Raw genomic sequence first — 17447 nt, 5'->3', positions numbered from 1 at the left:
ATGATGAAGGAATCCTTTACAGTGGTTTTCTCTCCCATCAGTTGACAACATTGCTGTAACTACTTACCTTTCACTATCAGCTTCAATCTGCATTTTTAATTACTATGTTTCCTTTGATTTTCATTAGTGGTGTCTCTGTTACAGCATTTTAAGGAATGTTTGAATGACAGGCTTGAAAATGTAGTGGAGTCAATTGTTCTTTTCAAAGTAACGACTGTAGTTCAGTGCTCAAGTGTGAGAAATCTGACCAATGTGATTAATAGGTGTTACTTGGGCTGAAGTGGTTTGTGTTGCATTCACAGTCTACAAAGAGGCCAGTCACAAGTGGAGCCCCTCAGGGATCAGTCTTGGGACCACTCCTTTTTGGCATTTATTTCTTTGAAGTCAAGGCCAATATCAATGGCCTCTGGCTGACTAAATTTGCAAATGATTGCAAATTAGGAGCTGTCAATGAATTGCCCACCAACACAATTGATCTCCACAGACAAACAACTGGTGCCAGACCCATGGATTAAAACTAAATGCCAAGAAATGCATAATAATATCCTTCAGGAAGTCTCTACCCCTGGTAACTATCATATTGACAACACACCCCTAAGAGATGACCCAGTACTCAGGGACTTGGGGATACAGACAGTAATCTAGTCTTTAACCATTATGTGTCTACAGTAGTGAGGAAATAATTATATGTTGTGCAACTTTTAAATAAAGATATGGCACATTTTGGTCCAAGGAAGTCATTGTTCCACTGTATTTGTCATTCATCAGATCTATCATTGAACACAGTACCCCCATTGGTATGTACCTAACCAGGCATATCCAGCAACTAGCGAAACAGTGAAAATCCAACTTCACACTTCTTAAGACAGAAGTGGCAAATAGAGGTACAACTGCTGAATCCTACACAAATGCACTTTATAAGCACTTACACGAGTGCATGGATCATGCTATCCTCCAAAAAAAAGGAAGCCAATCTGGTGGTCCCCTGCCATAAACAAACTCTACAACAGAAGAAAGAAACTGTTGCAAAAAAGAGTAAAATCCCATGATTAGAGGAACTCCCTGGTCAGCCTCAGTAAGAAGCTGAGACCCCTCATAAAATCCTCCAAAGCTAGTTACAAAAACAAAATCGCCACTGATTCTAAGTACAACCACAAAGCATTTTATAGCTATGTCAAGAATCTCAATGGCAACACTCAGATCTGCTCTGAGTTACAGCACAATGGCACTAAATATACAGAGCCAACAGATATTGCCAACATCCTGGCAGATAGGTTCAGTGCTAATTTTACCCCACCCCCACCCCCTAAAGGGCCCATCTCTAAACCAGAAGAATGCAAAGTTCATGTAATCATGGCTGCACAGGTAAAAAACATACTCTCCAGAGCCAAGAACATGGCATCCATGGGACCTGACAACATCTCAGGCTGCATTCTACACAAACTACAGAATGAACTGGCACCCCACCTAAGTACCATGTTCAATCATAGCCTCACCTTAGGCTTTGTGCCCACTGAATGGCGCACAGTGACGGTTATCCCACTCCACAAAGGGGGAGTCACCACGGACCCCGGGAACTACCGCCCCATTAGCCTGACGAGCCTGGTCTGCAAGGCCATGGAACGTATCATCATGGAACTTATAAACAAAGACATTGGTAATCTCCAAACTCTGAACCCCACCTAGGTCGGGTTTGTAAAAGGCAGATCATGTCTCCTAAACCTGATAGACTTCTTTGAAGCAGTCACCAAAGCCGTAGACGAGGGTAAGGTGGTTCACACAGCCTATCTAGATTTCGTCAAGGCTTTCAACACCATCCCCCACTCTAGAATTATAGATAAACTTACTAAACTAGGTATAAATCCCTATGTCACAAGATGGGTTGCCAACTGGCTCACTGACAGAACCCACATTGTGAAAGTAGCAGACTCCAAATCCGACTTCAGACCAGTGACAAGTGGAGTACCACAGTGTTCAGTCCTGGGTCCTGTCCTGTTTGGTATCTACTTCTCTGAAGTACAGGCTAACACAGAAGGTCTTTGGCTAACGAAGTTCACAGATGACTGCAAACTAGGAGCCATAATCGAAACTCCTAATGATGTGGACATCCTACAAAAGGGCCTCACTGAGACAGATGGCTGGTGTCAAAGCCTTGACCACAAGCTCTGTGCCAAAAAGTGCATTGTCATCCCCTTTGGTAAAAACTCTGTACCCATGAACTACCACATAGGTGCTAGTCTACTTAACACCGAAAGTGTGATAAGAGACCTTAGGACACAGGTGGACAGCAGTCTCTCCTTTGATAATCACATCACCACATTAGTCAGGAAATCCTTCTACGTGGCACACCTCATCACAAAAGGTTTCTCATCCTGGAAAAAAGAGGTCATTGTTCCCCTCTACACGGCACTCATTAGACCCATTATAGAGTACAATGCCTCTTTTGGTATGTACCTCACAAGACATCTACAACAACTGGAAAGGCCGCAGAAATACCTCACAAAGAGGATTACAGGCCTCAAACAGATGCCGTATGCAGACCATCTCAAAAAACTCCAACTTTACTCCGTCGCATATCGCCTACTCAGAGGCGATCTCTGCCTAACATACAAAGCTATGTCAAACCCAGAGCTGTTGGACATGCTCCACTTAAAGAAATCCCAATCCCTCCGAGCTACACGCTCTACGGATCTAAACCTTGTCACCACAATAAACAGAACATGCTGGAGGGATAGATTCCTGTCCCAAAGACTTCCCATACTCTGGAACAAACTACCTATCTATATCAAACAAAGCTCTTCATTAGCACTCTTCAAGAAAAATCTTGATGATTGGATGAGTAATAGGAAATTCACCCTGGGGATCACTTCTGTGGCTCTGCTCGACAGGGGAAAATAATTTTCTTGGGTGGCGAAAGCCAGGGTACCTTTTTGGCTAGGCTTATATAGGCCCTACGGCCAATAGCCTAGTACCTACTTATGAACATATGAACTAGAATGTCCACAGAGGTTCCTCGCTAAAAGAATACAGGTTGTAAGTAACATGTCCTATGCAGACTGCCTCAAGGATCTATCCCTATATTCTGTCTCCTACAGGCTGTTGAGGGGAGATTTATGCCTGGCATACAAGGCACTGTCAGACCACACTCTGACGGAGCTCCTGCATATCCACAAAACAAACAGCATCAGAATTACCTGTTTTAAAAACTTAAACCTTGCCTATTATTCCAGAGACTATCTCTTCTCAAAGCAGGGTCTCCATCCATGTGAAGCAGAGTTCCTCGCGAACTCAATTCAAATGTAACATGGGCAGTTGGATAGGAAACAGGAAATCACCCCTGGTTTGGCAGCTATGCAAAAGGTTCATCTTCCAGGCCCCTGCTTGTAAATGTTTCACCTCCCAAGCCCCTGCTTACACTTATCAAGGGTACCAGAACTTGTCAGAGATTTTGGATCCATGGCTAGGCTTAAAAGGCTGCTGTGGTCATTAGCCTAGCAAACTCCTATGAACCTATAGATATTGTAGTTAAAATTTAAGTTGTTGATATTAATCATCTTTCTCTAACTCACTGACTTGTCTCAACAAAACAATGTATACAGTGCAAAAATGCTGTACCAAAATACTTGAAGAAACAATGACTTTTGCAGAAATTACGTTGCAGAAAAAGTGCAAAATTGAATACTGACACAAAGAAAGTGAGAAGAATTAGATGAACATATTTGCTTTCATTCTTTGTGGCACTGAAAACTAAGCTTGAAAGCCCTGCCTTTGTTCAGACTTTGTCCACTCTATTTATCTGAGGTGTGATGCAGGCAATCTGTAACTGATAAGGCACATATAAAATGTCATTGTTTTCTTAATGGCTCTATTGTTGGGGTAAATGACCTAATTTAATTATTGTGCCACTCTTAGTAGCTGTTGTCCATACCTCTCAACTGTCCAGATTTTTGCAGAATGTCCAGATTTCTGACTCATATTTTTGGTCAGTTTCTTGTAGAATTGTAGTTTTCCGGCAAATCACGGAGGACTGAAGTCAGAAAATAATGGCAGACATTTGATTTTCAGACTTAATATCCTTCAGAAAATTCATGGAAATGAAAAATCTGTTATTCTATCGACTTTCTAAGTTTGTAAGAGCAATATTTAAAACGTGTCCATATTTTTAGACCTTTGTCCCCCATTATTTGTGACTTTGTCCAGATTTCTTGCTCAAAGACGTTGACAGGTATGGATGTAACAGAAAAGACAAATGCAGGAAAAAAAGGCAAACATAACTATTAAATTATGTTTTTTTTTCTGTGTGTGAATTGTTTAGTCTTGGATTATAGGGAAGGAAAAACACTTTTTGGAAAGAAAAACTTGACTTTTGGGTGGAGCTATCCTTTAAAGACTGTTGATTTACACAATATGCCTGTCCTTGGAGAACGCTTTAACTTCTTTCAAACAGGTCCACTTGATAATAATAAATGAGACCTGTGTTCTAATCTCCACAATATAAATGGGCTGTGTGTTTCAAAATGCATCAAGGCTTGTTTGCCTTATTGTTGTGCTTTGCACAACCTGGTTTGTAGTCCATTGTATCAGTTATTCATTGCAAAATTAATATGGATATTTTTTTTTTTTCAAGAACATGAAGCTTCCTTCCCTACTCATCAGTTCCACTGTTCACCTAACAGTCAACTCTTGAGTTTATATTACTACAAGAAATGGGGAACCGTTGTGTGTGTGTGTGTGTGTGGGGGGGGGGGGGGTGCAGATTTGCTGTCAGCTAAGTAAGATGAAGATGGCCTGCATTTTGCTGCCAGTTATATAAACCATGACCATGACTCTTTTTGTGGTGCTCAGCTGATCTTTCTTGTTGCTCATGAAAAAAATGTTTTTTGATAATTTGGAAGGATAAAATGTGAGCTTAATACCATAACCAAAAAAGTTGTGCTTGTTACATCTGAGCTACTTTCCTCCACCCTGTATCTACTTGGGAGTCAGAACTTAAGGAGATGCGTTCTTAGTCCCTGACATGTTGGTAATTAAGGGACATCTCTGTGACATCCAGTCAGTGATGAAGGGATGATTTCCAGTGGGACAGATTGTTGTTTGCAGCTTGCCAAAGATCCACTAACTTTTCTACTCAAGCCTGCTGGCCATTACCGGGCTGATTAAGTCACCCTTTATGGGAGGCCAACAGTGTGGTAGTCCTAAGGTTTATTTATTTAAGTCTCTTTCCTCACTGCATCAGGTGACAGCCTGAGGAGCATGTGATTCTTGCAATTCAGTCCCTGTGGCTTATTCAGGCTTTTGTTCACAAGTTAATTATTGTTACTACATGTGAATGTGACACACACCTCTGCCCTTAATCTTGCATTCTGCAACACTCACCTCCACCAGGCATCAGTCTAACCATAAATTGGGCTGCCTCCCTCCTGTCATGTTGTGTACCTTCCCAGGCCAACTCCTCCACCACTCGGGTTGTTGGTCACTCTTAAGTCATTTGGCCTACTCTCAATGCTCTGTCCATTTGCACTCTCACCCATCTTACTGTAACTGCCAAATTCAGATAGACAACACTATTATTTAGCATAAAAGATTAGTTACAGAAATGTGTAACATCACTCTGCTGTAAGGTGTTTAGAGGAAAGCAACCAAATTATCCAAGGGAAATTAGGATAAAGGCAGGATGGGAGCCCAGTGGTTGTCCTGACTGAAACTTAACACTCATATGAAGATGTGACAGAGAGCCTAAACTGCACCTAGTCAAGACAAAAAAGTCACATTATCTTTAAAATTAATAAAAGCAGCATCATGTCATGGAGGGGGCAGAAGAGAAGAGAAATGAAGGGCCATATTCGTATGGCATGCAGGTGAAACTTTTGTTTCATTTTTTTTATTCTGATGGCTGATCTCGACTGTTACTGCCTAGCAGTACTGACCAGACTTTTGTTGCAACCTATGTGTTGGACCACGTAGGCATACTTAGCGTAACTAGCCAGGTTCCTATATTGCAACAGGAAAGATGTAATGCAAAGCCTCAGGTAAGAAGGTCACTTTGGTATCGTTATGAGGCAGCTGTAGAGTGATTATACCACCTGAAGTATTGGTAGGACATACAGTGGCACTAATGCTCATCATATTTCTGATGAACAGATTTACTGATTGCCACAGAACGTGCAGCCACATTACCCTTGCTGTCCTCCTCTCCTATATGTTTGAAGCACTTAACTCATTGAACCTTTTTACTAAACATATTAAAGTACTTAAATGAATAAAGCTGGTGCTGAAGAAGGACAATGTGCTGATACTGACTCAAGTTTAGAAACCATTTAGACAAGAGGGAACAGATGACATGAGTCGTTGTCCTAATTTCTCACCCTGATGAGAACATGATGGTGATAGTGGTGTCCATGTCACATGGCAGAGGTCAGTCACTTGCAATACTGGAGCGACAAGGGTATATGGAGTAGATTCTATGAAACTCGCTTTCACTGTAATTGAACAGTGTTTTTTAGACAGGAATTCAGTCTGACTTGCCTACAAAGTTGGGTTACTGTTAATCTAAGCCATGCTCTAGGTAGTTTTCAAACTGATTTTCCTACAAGAATTCCTGGTTCTCCAGCTATGCATCCTTGTCCCATTCCTGCTTTACACCTTCACTTTCAAAGAGTAGTTCTTAAGCCCAATCCTGTAGGGAACTGGAAGGCCCTAATGGCTTTAACCAGAAATGAGTAAGATGTGCAGTGTGCGTGTGTGGGGTATCTAAGGATCTACATAATGTAGGGCTAGGAAGAGTGTAATATCACCTGTATACACACTGCCTATATTTCTGGTCTTTGTGCTGTATGTAACATATTTTTTTCAGAATTACAGAATTCAGAAATGACATATAAGTAATGTACTTCCACATCAGCTGAAGTCTGTTGAGACTGTCAGAAACCTGTTATTACTGCAATATATGGAACAATGTTTCTCTTTCCAAGCTTACAGCTTGCTTTAGTATTAGAAAATATCTGTACATAAAAATAACTTGCCTTTTTTGTATTCTTTAGCTTATGAGGAGAGAAGGGCTTCCGAGTCAGTCCAAATGGAGAAAACACGGACAAGATCTACCCCGTCTGTTAGCAGTGATGGAAATGACGGGCAGAATAATCGAGTCTATTTCACTGGGAAGGCTAGAGTCTCATTCCGCCATGAACTTGATTCTACCGCTTCAGCTGCAGAGTCCACCTACTGACCCATCAATACACTTCCTGCTGAAGTCTCCACTTAGTAATCTGTCACTCTGAACAGGACTTGGTGTCAGAGTCAGAAGACCTGCTAATATGTCAGCTCTGATTTTGGTGGAGATGTTACCGTAAGACCTTCAGAGAAAAGCCTGATCTACACAGTCCTACAAGCCACACACATTTGCATAGCTTTATATAAAATACATCAGCATTTCAAGGCAGTGTAAAGTTTTGACTGTTTGCTGTGCACATCCTGCATTGAATAATGTTATTTAATGGCTCAACAGCCTCCAATGAGATTCTACTTCTTCTTCAGTATAACCAATAAAAGATAGAGAGGCTATTGATGGACAGTGACACACATGTTTTTCCATCCTGTTGACATGCAGATGAACTTCCTGTGCAAAAAACTTGCAAGTCACATAGTCACGTTGCAAAGTGCAAACCCAACTGACTAGAATAAATAGTTTTCAGACATTTTGTGAATAATTTGGTAGTTGAAAAATGTGGACATCTGCTTTACCACTAGGGCTTAGCTGATATGTACATATAGTTATTTTACCAGTTTTCAGCTACCAGGATATATACTTTTGCAGATGATCTGCTTTTATAACATGTACTTGTATCACCATGTGTGTTCCAAGCACCAGACTGTGCCATTTTCCCACAAAGATGTGATTTAATGCTGAACGTCATGAGATGACACACACTATGTTTATTGATATTAGTATTATTGAACTGATATTTTGATATCGCTGTTTTGTGTGAAGCCCCACTTTCATGTACAGACTATCTCTCTTGGTTCATTTTCACTATCTACATCTTTAATTTTATTATATCAGTATTCCAATCTAACAATAAAGGAAGCAGAGGAGTATTTTTTGAATAGTTAGAACTAAGTGCAATTAACATGTAAGATAACAATGATCTTCCAGTTTTCTGTGCAAATACAATAAGGTGCCGAGATTTGACCAGAGTGTGCCTGGAACTTGAGCACCAGTAATGTAGTTGAACTGTATCCGTGACAAGCGACAATGGTTGCATTTAACGTGGTGGGCGAAATAAGGGCAGTGTCAACATGCATGACTGGGCAAATTCTTTGTGGCACTGCTGCAGGCCCACACTGTAATCTATTCCCAGCATTTCATGTATGGGTGAGGCGTAAAGTAAAAACCCAGTTGGCTGTAGTAGGGTGACCCTGGCATCTCTGTCCCCCTTCTCAGTTGTGGGGGTACCCTAGACCAGTGGGCGAGAAACTCTTCAGATGATATCCACTTGGTAAAGGGGCACGTCTAGCATATGTTCCAATCTGCAGTAGCACTTGGGAGGGAGCAACTATTGAGGATGCCTAATACAGTGACTTAGTTCTGTAAAGAAACACTTCATTTTAACTACAAAAGAAGAAGAATACCAGAGACTAAAAAGCCACATGGTGTCTCTGCAGAGGTACTTGTATGGACTAACTGGTAACAGAATGTTTGGTGAAGGGCACTGCCTTTTTAAGTCAAAAGCACAGCAGACAGGGTAGCATACATAGAGTGCCCTGGTAGGATGGGGTTCACAAATAAATGCCTGCCAAGCCTGTTATAATTTTTGGAAATCTCCAGCTTTTAAATCACATTCCTGTCCACCCAAAAGATGGAACAAAACTTCCAAAAACCAAGACTGTTCTCATTGTTCAAGAATTAATTACTTCCTGGACAAAAGGAAAAGTCTAAAAGTGAAGGAACACAGTGCAGATGTTCCCAAATCACTATGAGTAAGCCAACTACTACTGCCACAGACTGACATGCTTTTTGTTTGGGAAATGTAGTTCAGTGTCAATTTAAAAACAGTAGTAAATTACATATCAGCACTACATGTCCCAGTGTACATTGCACATAAGGAAAGGTTGTAGAATAGCATGGCCATAAGGATGGCACCCATATAGTCTGTAAGAGTTCTTAAAAACATTTTATGAGGTAAGAAGCCTTACACAGATATGAATGTAGACACTGCTAATAATAGAAGTCACTGACAGTATCCTTACAAGATTTGGTCAACAATGTACGTCTCAAAAGTCCATGTTTCACATAATGTTCAGATTTTGCCTCATATGTTTGGTCTATTCCACATAAAATTTATGGTTTTCTGGAAAACCACTGAGGATTCAATTCCTTCGGTAATGACAGACACATTCAGACATTAAATCCTTCAGGAAATATGTGCCAATGCAAAGCCTGTCATTCTATCAACTTTCTAATGTTAAAATAGGAATATGTAAAACCTGTCCTGTTTTTGGGCCTTTGTCCTCGTATTGTTTTTGACTTTGTCCAGAATTTCTGTGCTAAGAGGTTGAAAGTTATGGTCTCCAAGGATTAAGTCATTTAAGTGTTTCCTTAAGTATGTCATATAGTTCAACATATTTCCCATTGATAACTTCTAGAAAAGATGTGGAGTTTGATTTTACTATTTAGCAAAGATAATGGTATTATTTATGACATATGGTAAACACAGAAAGAAGAAACATGACAGAAAACAGAAAAATTCAAGATTTAGGATGATATCCTGGGTAATGGAAACCCTAACTAAATGTCATACTATTTGTTATAAACTGTCATTTAACACAGCTACTATTTAGGCACATTCTTTTTATGTAGAATAGCTTATCCAGACAAATGTTTGGATAGTTAAAATCCCATATAAGAAGTCATTGTATTTTCATCATCTCTCTTAAAATCCTGGATTTTAGTCAATAAATCTTCATACTGTGTAGGTGACATAAATGTTATAAGGCAGTTTCTGAAAAATATAGTTAATACCACTGACACAAATTTCAGGCACAGTATTAGCAGCTGTGTGTGCCCACCGGGTGGGTGGATACATTGTACATATCGGACATTAATATGAAATATAATACTATGGCCATTTGGTTTCACTTAATTACAGCATTGCACTTGGACATCTGAGTTGTGTACAATGAGAAAGTGGTTACTTTTCTTGGAGATTCTGGAAGACAGGATAACTACTTTCACATTGTGAATTTTAGCTTTGCTCTCATTCTTAAAAAGGAAATAAATATTATATAAAAACTGTGGAACCAAATGATTAGCAGTGGGCCAGCACTTTTTTCCTGGCCTTTTTATCCAGATCATCTATGAATTGGTCACCTTTTTTTCTCTCTGTTTTATAGTGCAGCTGTTTGGTTGGTGGAATTCTCTTCCACAACAAGCTGTTTTTATGCCATACCCACACATTCCCCTGTCACATGACATGAAATGACATCCACGTGGGAAGTGTGCTTATTTGAGAATGTCTTTTGGTATCTCCCACTGTTGCAACTCTCCCTATTTTCCATTTGAGGGATGAATGATGGTGACCCCCCCATACTCAACACAGGAGAACCATTTACTGGCTGTTTTTATCACTTAACCCAACTGACCTTTCTTCACCCCTGAAGGAAACAGCCAGTAGCAGAAACATAACGAAAAACAACAAAAGTAATGAAGGTGTTCAGTGAGTGAAAATCGAATAATCCGGTAAACACAAAAAGAATGTAATAAGCGCTTTCATTCTTTAATTCATACCAAGAACTTCTTCAGGCAAATGTTACATATACCAACAGATTTTTAAATATACCAGCATGACTATGACAGATTGTTATTTAAAAATGTGTTGGTATATGTACAGTTTGTCTGAAGACGTTCTTGATAAGAATTAAAGATCAAAAGCGCTTACTACATTCTTTTTGTGCTGACTGGATTACTGGATTTTATTTTTTGTTTTCTTTCTGTGCTAGTTGGCCATTTTCAGACAGCCATACTGATAACATAAAGTTTTGTAATAAACCAATTGACTAAAACATGGAGGGGGGGGGGGGCTAAAATTGCCCAGGCAGACTGCAAATCAGATTTCTTTAGCAGGTAGAGCAAGCAGCCAAAAGCCATAGTAATAAAAAAGGTACTGCTGTCAGTGGACCAAAGCATTTGTGCTGGTGAGTAAGACAGTGTAGAAACAAAGTTAGAGTTTGTAGTCTGTATCTTGCAGCCTACTTAATTTTGATAAATTTTCGGAGTTCACCTACATACCAAGAAGTGAATGCCTGATGTTAACAAACATTGCGTTTTACCATGGAGAAGGTACCTTAGAACACATCAGTAAAATGTCCTCCGGTCATAACTGGTCTGTAGTCAAGAAAAGTAATTTAATTTTGAAAATGACACTGTACGGATAATTTTATTATAAAATGTCACTGGACAGATGCTATCATCACTAGGAAAGTCACCCATTAGAGCCAGTAGGGAACTTCTCAAGAAACCAGGCCAACACCTTCAGAAGGGGAAAAAGAAAACTTGATGGGCAAGATTCTGATAGATTTGCTTTCAATATAAGTGACATAGTCTGGTGTAAGATCTGTCTATAAATACACTTACACAGGGACCCAGATTCCAAAAGACTTGCTCACTCCTTAAGTGACTTACTCGGACGTGTATACAAGATTACATCAGAATAACTTAGTTGGTGCAAGTCTTTGGGAACCTGGCCCATGGGTTTATTACCATTATTAAATTATGGGTTTATTACATCTGAGGGCCTTTCAACTCATGCTATTATATGAATTTTACTATAGCAAAGATGACATCCATCCATGTCAAGTGTGTGAGTCCGTACATGTGCATTCTTGTAACATACACTGCTTTTGTTAACAATTCTCATGAGTTCATTTAAGTCTGAATTCCACATACAGTGTGATTATATCTCTGTTTAACCACAGCTTATGAAGTCATGACTGAATTAAAACGTGTATGCATCATGATAGTTTTTAAAGACAAATAATACTGGGCTTTGAACTCTGCTTCTATATATGCAGAGATAGTTTCACTCAATGTGAATCTGACACAGCAGTACAGTCTGTTTGAATTTTTATTTCACTACATGTATACTCTTGTATGCACCCATTTGTTTATTAAGGAAAGAATTTTGCACATGCAGTCAGTTTTGCCAGCACGTGCCATGAGCTGTTTTGCAGCCTTGCAGATACTTTAACATGGGTTTACCACCAGGCTTATCACTTATCACATACCATAATGCCCATGGAAGAGAAGTGAGATTGTTAGCTTACACTGACAGTCAACTGATAGCAAACAGAAGCTGCTCCTATGGATGATGCCCACCTTTTCTAACAAAGCAGACATGAAAAAGGATAGTTTAAACTGGGCAAGGAGACGAATCTCAATAATTTGTTTCAGCTATTTTTGTCTATGTTGACTATGTTGTCAATCAGCTGAACAAACACTCATGCAAATACAACAAAAAAAGCAAGACCGTGCATAGGAGGTGTACCACAGAAGGACTTTAAACTGTAGTGCTGTGCTGTTAAGATTGATAAGTGCTTGCTTTCTGCCTCCGAGTTAAACATTTACTGCACTGAATAAGGTTGATCGATGTATGTTTGTTAATTAGCTAAACATTCACTGGTTTGGCTAAAATCTTGTTCATCTTCAAATAACTACTCTAAAGTGGCAGTGAGTCTGTGTCTGACTGATTTGAAGGCCTTTAGACAAATGCATTCTTTTAGTTAGGATGTTCAATGTTTCAAAAAGTTGTAGTAACAGTATTTTAGTCTTCACAATTTATGTTTCGAAAAAATAATGCAAGCTGTGAAAGGACACGTTCCTTCAGGGCATTTTTACATAACAGACATCCACATTTGAGGGGAAATCAAAGGAACATGTATAAAACTATTTCCAATAGTAAAGGTTTTAAAGAAATCTATCAACTTTAAATGTCCTCATGTACAACGTCAAGTGTCAGTATAAAGGAGCAGGTCCTGTGATATGTATATTACAAGTTCCACTGAACATTTCATATCATACGGAGCACACCCAAAGTAATATTACACACTCACACACACACACACACACACACACACTAAGCTAATAGAAGATTGTCTGTCTAGAGTGTTCATTTTTTGCAGTTGCCCCTTCCCATTTTCCAGAGGATGCATGCCTTTTTAAAAGATTAATTTGTTTTACTTTGTAGTGTCTAGCATGGGAAGCCTGTACAATTTCACCTGAACTGATGGCATGTAAATGGCATTCTCTGATGTCCACGCTAATGTCTGAACCCTCAGTATGGAACTTAGAGGCCACTAACCCCTTTTGCTCTCAGTGTCCTTTCATCCCAAATAGTTTGTAGTTCCCTTCAATGATTTTTCTTCTTCTTTCTTTCGGCTTTTCCCAGTTAGGGGTCGCCACAGCGGATCACCTGTTGTCCGCTCATGATTTTTGTGGATCTGAATTATATCATTTTTCTTCTGCAGTCTGTGGAGATTGAACCCTCCTGTCTAGGGCATTCCTTCTTTGACTTCCCTTCTGTCCTGTTTAGTGTTACAGGGATTCCCTAGCTTCCCTATTTTTTCATCTACTTAGTCTCTGGAATGGGAAATAGTAATTTAAATGATGTCTCAGCAATGACGTAGAGAGTTGGAGAATTACGTCCCTGCTTCTTGTGACTGTGTCCTGAAGATGCAGCCCAGTATCATTCTGCTGATTTTTCTGTGTGTTCCTTGTAGCCTGATGCTGCATTTACAGCTACTTTGTTTTTTTCTGTTGTCTGAGTTTAAGTAACATTCTCTCCCAAGCTAGTTTACTGCCCCATGATTATTACTCTTCAAGTATACACCTTTCATTTCTCAGAGTTGAACCTCAGCTGTCATCTATTAGCCAAAATGGGCAGATTTTTTTCAAGCTTCACTTAAAACTGTTTCCCTTCATCCTCTGTTATGTTGTTGTTTTCATTCTGTCCACAAAAGAGGCTGATCATGCTTTCTAACTGTGTCGGCTACTTTTTTATCTTACACCCATCATATTTACATTACGTTATTTTATGTGATGGCAGAAAGATTGACGAGTCTGCGCACTGCTCCATATTAAGCACATTATGTTATTTTATGTGAAGGCAGAAGGATATGATGAGTCTATGCAGCATTCAGTTTTATGTACCTTGTCATTCTATCTCCACTCCATCCCTGCCCACACCAATGGCCAAGCCCCCTGCCTGGTTCTAGGCTCAATTCACTGTTGAATATCTCTGTGGATTCCTTTTCCATCATGCATTCCTGTAGTCCATACCGAGGGATCACTACCCACTCTGTTGGCAGTGGGTGGGGGGGAGGGATTACTTTCAGAGATACAGGAAGTAGTTAATATGTACAATCTGTTCCTGTGCCCTTCTTCATCTTCTTTCCTTCCTGATTACAGTGTTCACAGACCCCTTCATATCTCCCTGTGATTTTCTGCACCAATATCATGTCTCCATATTTATTCTTCATTCAAATGACAAAAGCTCCAAGCTCTTGAAGCTTCGGATAGTATTCCTTTCCTTCCATCCCATCCATCTTCCTGATGGCTTTCCTCTGAATTCCTTATAGCACCCTGATACAGCCTCCAGAACTACAAGCAGTAGTTACGATGTGGACTGGCTAAGGTCCTGTACAGTGCAGACATTAACTCTTTGCTTCAGCAATCTGTCTGAGTATACACCCTATCATTCTCTGTCTGATGACAGTGCTTTCTCACTCTGCTTATGATTTAGGTGTGAGCCACACTTCCAAATCCTTTTTCTGCTCAGTTCATCCTTACCAGCTGCTACTTCAGCATGTTGTGGCCTAGCACTTTACACTTTGATCCTCAAATGTCACTTTTCTGCCTATTTGTTCACTCACTTCTAAATCCTAAGCTAGACTCTCTCCTCATCCACCATTGATACAAAGGATTAGACATTGGTATAATGGTTAAGGTGTCTGACACTCAGACACAAGGTACAGGGTTTTATTCTCATTCTTGCCCTTTATTAGGGAGATTAGCTAGGCTTAGATTGGTTTATTAAGAAAGCTAACCTAGTAATTAGCTATGAATTTATGGGGTTGGGAGTTGACATAATGATTAAGGTGTTTACCTTGCAGACAAGAAGTGCAGCATTTGATTCTCAGTAAGGGAAATTGGTGAAGCTTAAAATAGTTCACAAGGGCAGCTAGCCTAGTACTTGTATATTGTACATATTGCACTTCTGCTCTCTCAGTAAAGAGGTTGTTCCTGTTCTTAAATGCTTCAGATGTGTCTGAGACAAATACACTGGAGAGTACTTGAACCAGAATAGGCCTCCTTGTTATACTGCAGAGCAATGCTGAAGGTGTTACATTCAAGGTCGGTCAGTTGCCTGTTATCTATGCCTACTATGATCCAGTTATAAAAGTGGTACAATGTTTGACAGGATCTTTCAGCTGTGAACCAGGATGGTTTTTGTCCTATAAAACTTTTCCCTTTCTTTTTCTGAGGACTTCAGCTGCAGAAGCAGTTGTTGTCTGCAGTCTGCTTTCCAATGATGCATTCAGTGTCTCCAGTGTGCAGACTGGTACAGCAGTAATACAATAGATGTGCACAAACAACCGGAAGATCTTTGCATCATCACCTCTTCTTTATATTGATACTCCCTGGTAATGTGAATTATCTGGCTGCTTCATTCCTTCTGAAGACCTACTGAGTTAGATGACATGCGTAATACTGCCCCTTGACATGGTCTGCATTCAAGTCTGCGACCTTTGGCTTATTCTAACATGTCACAAAATGACAATCTTGTTCAGAATCAAGCAGAACATACCTAGACAAGTTTAATAGCTTTTCTATTGAATTTTAACTCTTAATTTTGCTTTGTTAACCTTAACTACTTTTTAGAATGTTTTGTGCAATAATAAATGCTGCTGTCTAATAAAACCGTTTTACAATGTTGACCTTGTATTTTTGAGCTTGGATTATTGGTTAAATACTGCTTTTCTCATCTTTAGAAGAAGAAAAAAAAAAAAAAACTTGCCCACATTCCTGTTCCTGTTCAATAGTCTTTCTTTTTCTACACTGTTAGCTTTCATCCACCAACTTAGTCCGTCTGTATGTCACGATCTGTTCTACTACAAAGAGGAATTGTAAACCATTTGTATAGCTAATACAAGTCATGATTATTACAATAACAAATAATATTCAGTATAATTATAAAAAAAATGGCAGTTTTGTTTTTTAAAATATGTTTATTGTATGCACAACATATTCATAAGGCACATTGTATGTATGCCTCATACAGTGGCTGTACTACATATGCCCCCATGTCAGCCGAGTGACATAGAGGGATAAAGCTCTAGCTATGAACCAGGTGACCTGAGTTTGATTAGCAGCTCAGGCAATTGATGGTGCTAGCAGGTAGGATGGGTGGTTCCCATCCTAGGAGGAGAGCAAGGTGACTGCTACTCAAGAAAGCAGAAGTTGGTCCAGGAAGGGTGTGTAAATAATGGCATCACCAATGTCTTGCATGGAAGGGAATTTGCATATGTGGACTTGGGGGAGCATTAGGTAGTCCCTGATGTGATGCAGGTGTGCACATCAACACCTGTGGTGGAGGTCAGGGGAGGCTCTTGATTGCCAGGATGCCAGCGAGAGTGTAACAGCCCTTGAAGTCTGCCTGGATGACCGCCCTCTGTACAGGCTTTCACCCCATGTACGATTGGGGAGGTTTGATCTTAGGCATGCAAAGAAGAGAAGATACAGACAACAAGTCCCCCTTGGTGTAAAATGATAGCCTCATGCTCACAGGTGTAGCAGGTGAAATTTCATATTAACACTTTCAGTGCAATACATCCACCAAGAAGACACCCTGATGTTCAAAGTTTTGATAACCAAAATAAAGATTCTATAGAAGTTCCACATTATGCACATTATGGACTATACCCCTGATTTTGAAAGCAGAGTGATTTCTGTATGGAGGGGTAATCTGCCCCAGGGCACTTTGCTACTGGTCAGCCAGACAGACAAATTACAAATGAGCTTATGAAATGACTAGGTCAGTACGTACTGGTTTATCACATATATGGCCTGCATAGGTAAGCTCGTCCTAATGCATATTTTAGTTATTTTAGGCAAGGCTCAAAGGATAAAACCACCACTGTAACAGATACAAGTATGCAAAATCTGAAGGTAATGCTACTCAATGCTAGAAGTCTAAACCTCAAAATGCACTCTCTCGAGGCACTCCTAAAAATGGAGAACATCGATATCTGTGCAGTAACTGAAACTTGGTTCAAGGCTCCAGAGAGCACCCCTGCAATACCAGGCTACAATTCTTACCACACTTTTCAGCCACAAAACCAAGACCGAAACACTAAATGTGGAGGAGTGTCCATATTCACCAAGGATATTCACACCT

The 17447-nt window shown here is 39.9% G+C and overlaps 1 protein-coding gene and 1 long non-coding RNA gene across 7 annotated transcripts in view; both read left to right on the top strand.

Annotated features, from left to right (window-relative positions):
• The window catches only part of LOC122817269, a 109448-nt gene extending 93461 nt beyond the window's left edge, over window positions 1–15987 (top strand). For all 3 annotated transcript variants that reach the window (XR_006367186.1, XR_006367187.1, XR_006367188.1), the window contains exon 3: window positions 7041–15987. This is a non-coding gene — a long non-coding RNA (uncharacterized LOC122817269). The remainder of the gene's footprint in view (window positions 1–7040) is intronic.
• Window positions 1–17447, top strand: part of RSAD1 (radical S-adenosyl methionine domain containing 1) — a 2083664-nt gene that overhangs the window by 652867 nt on the left and 1413350 nt on the right. The window lies entirely within an intron of this gene.

This window comes from Protopterus annectens, chromosome 12.part0 (assembly GCF_019279795.1).
Source record: "Protopterus annectens isolate FY-2018-M chromosome 12.part0, PAN1.0, whole genome shotgun sequence".
Taxonomy (NCBI): domain Eukaryota; kingdom Metazoa; phylum Chordata; order Ceratodontiformes; family Protopteridae; genus Protopterus; species Protopterus annectens.
Note: the sequence above shows the minus strand (reverse complement) of the source record. Positions and strands in the feature narration are given on the sequence as shown.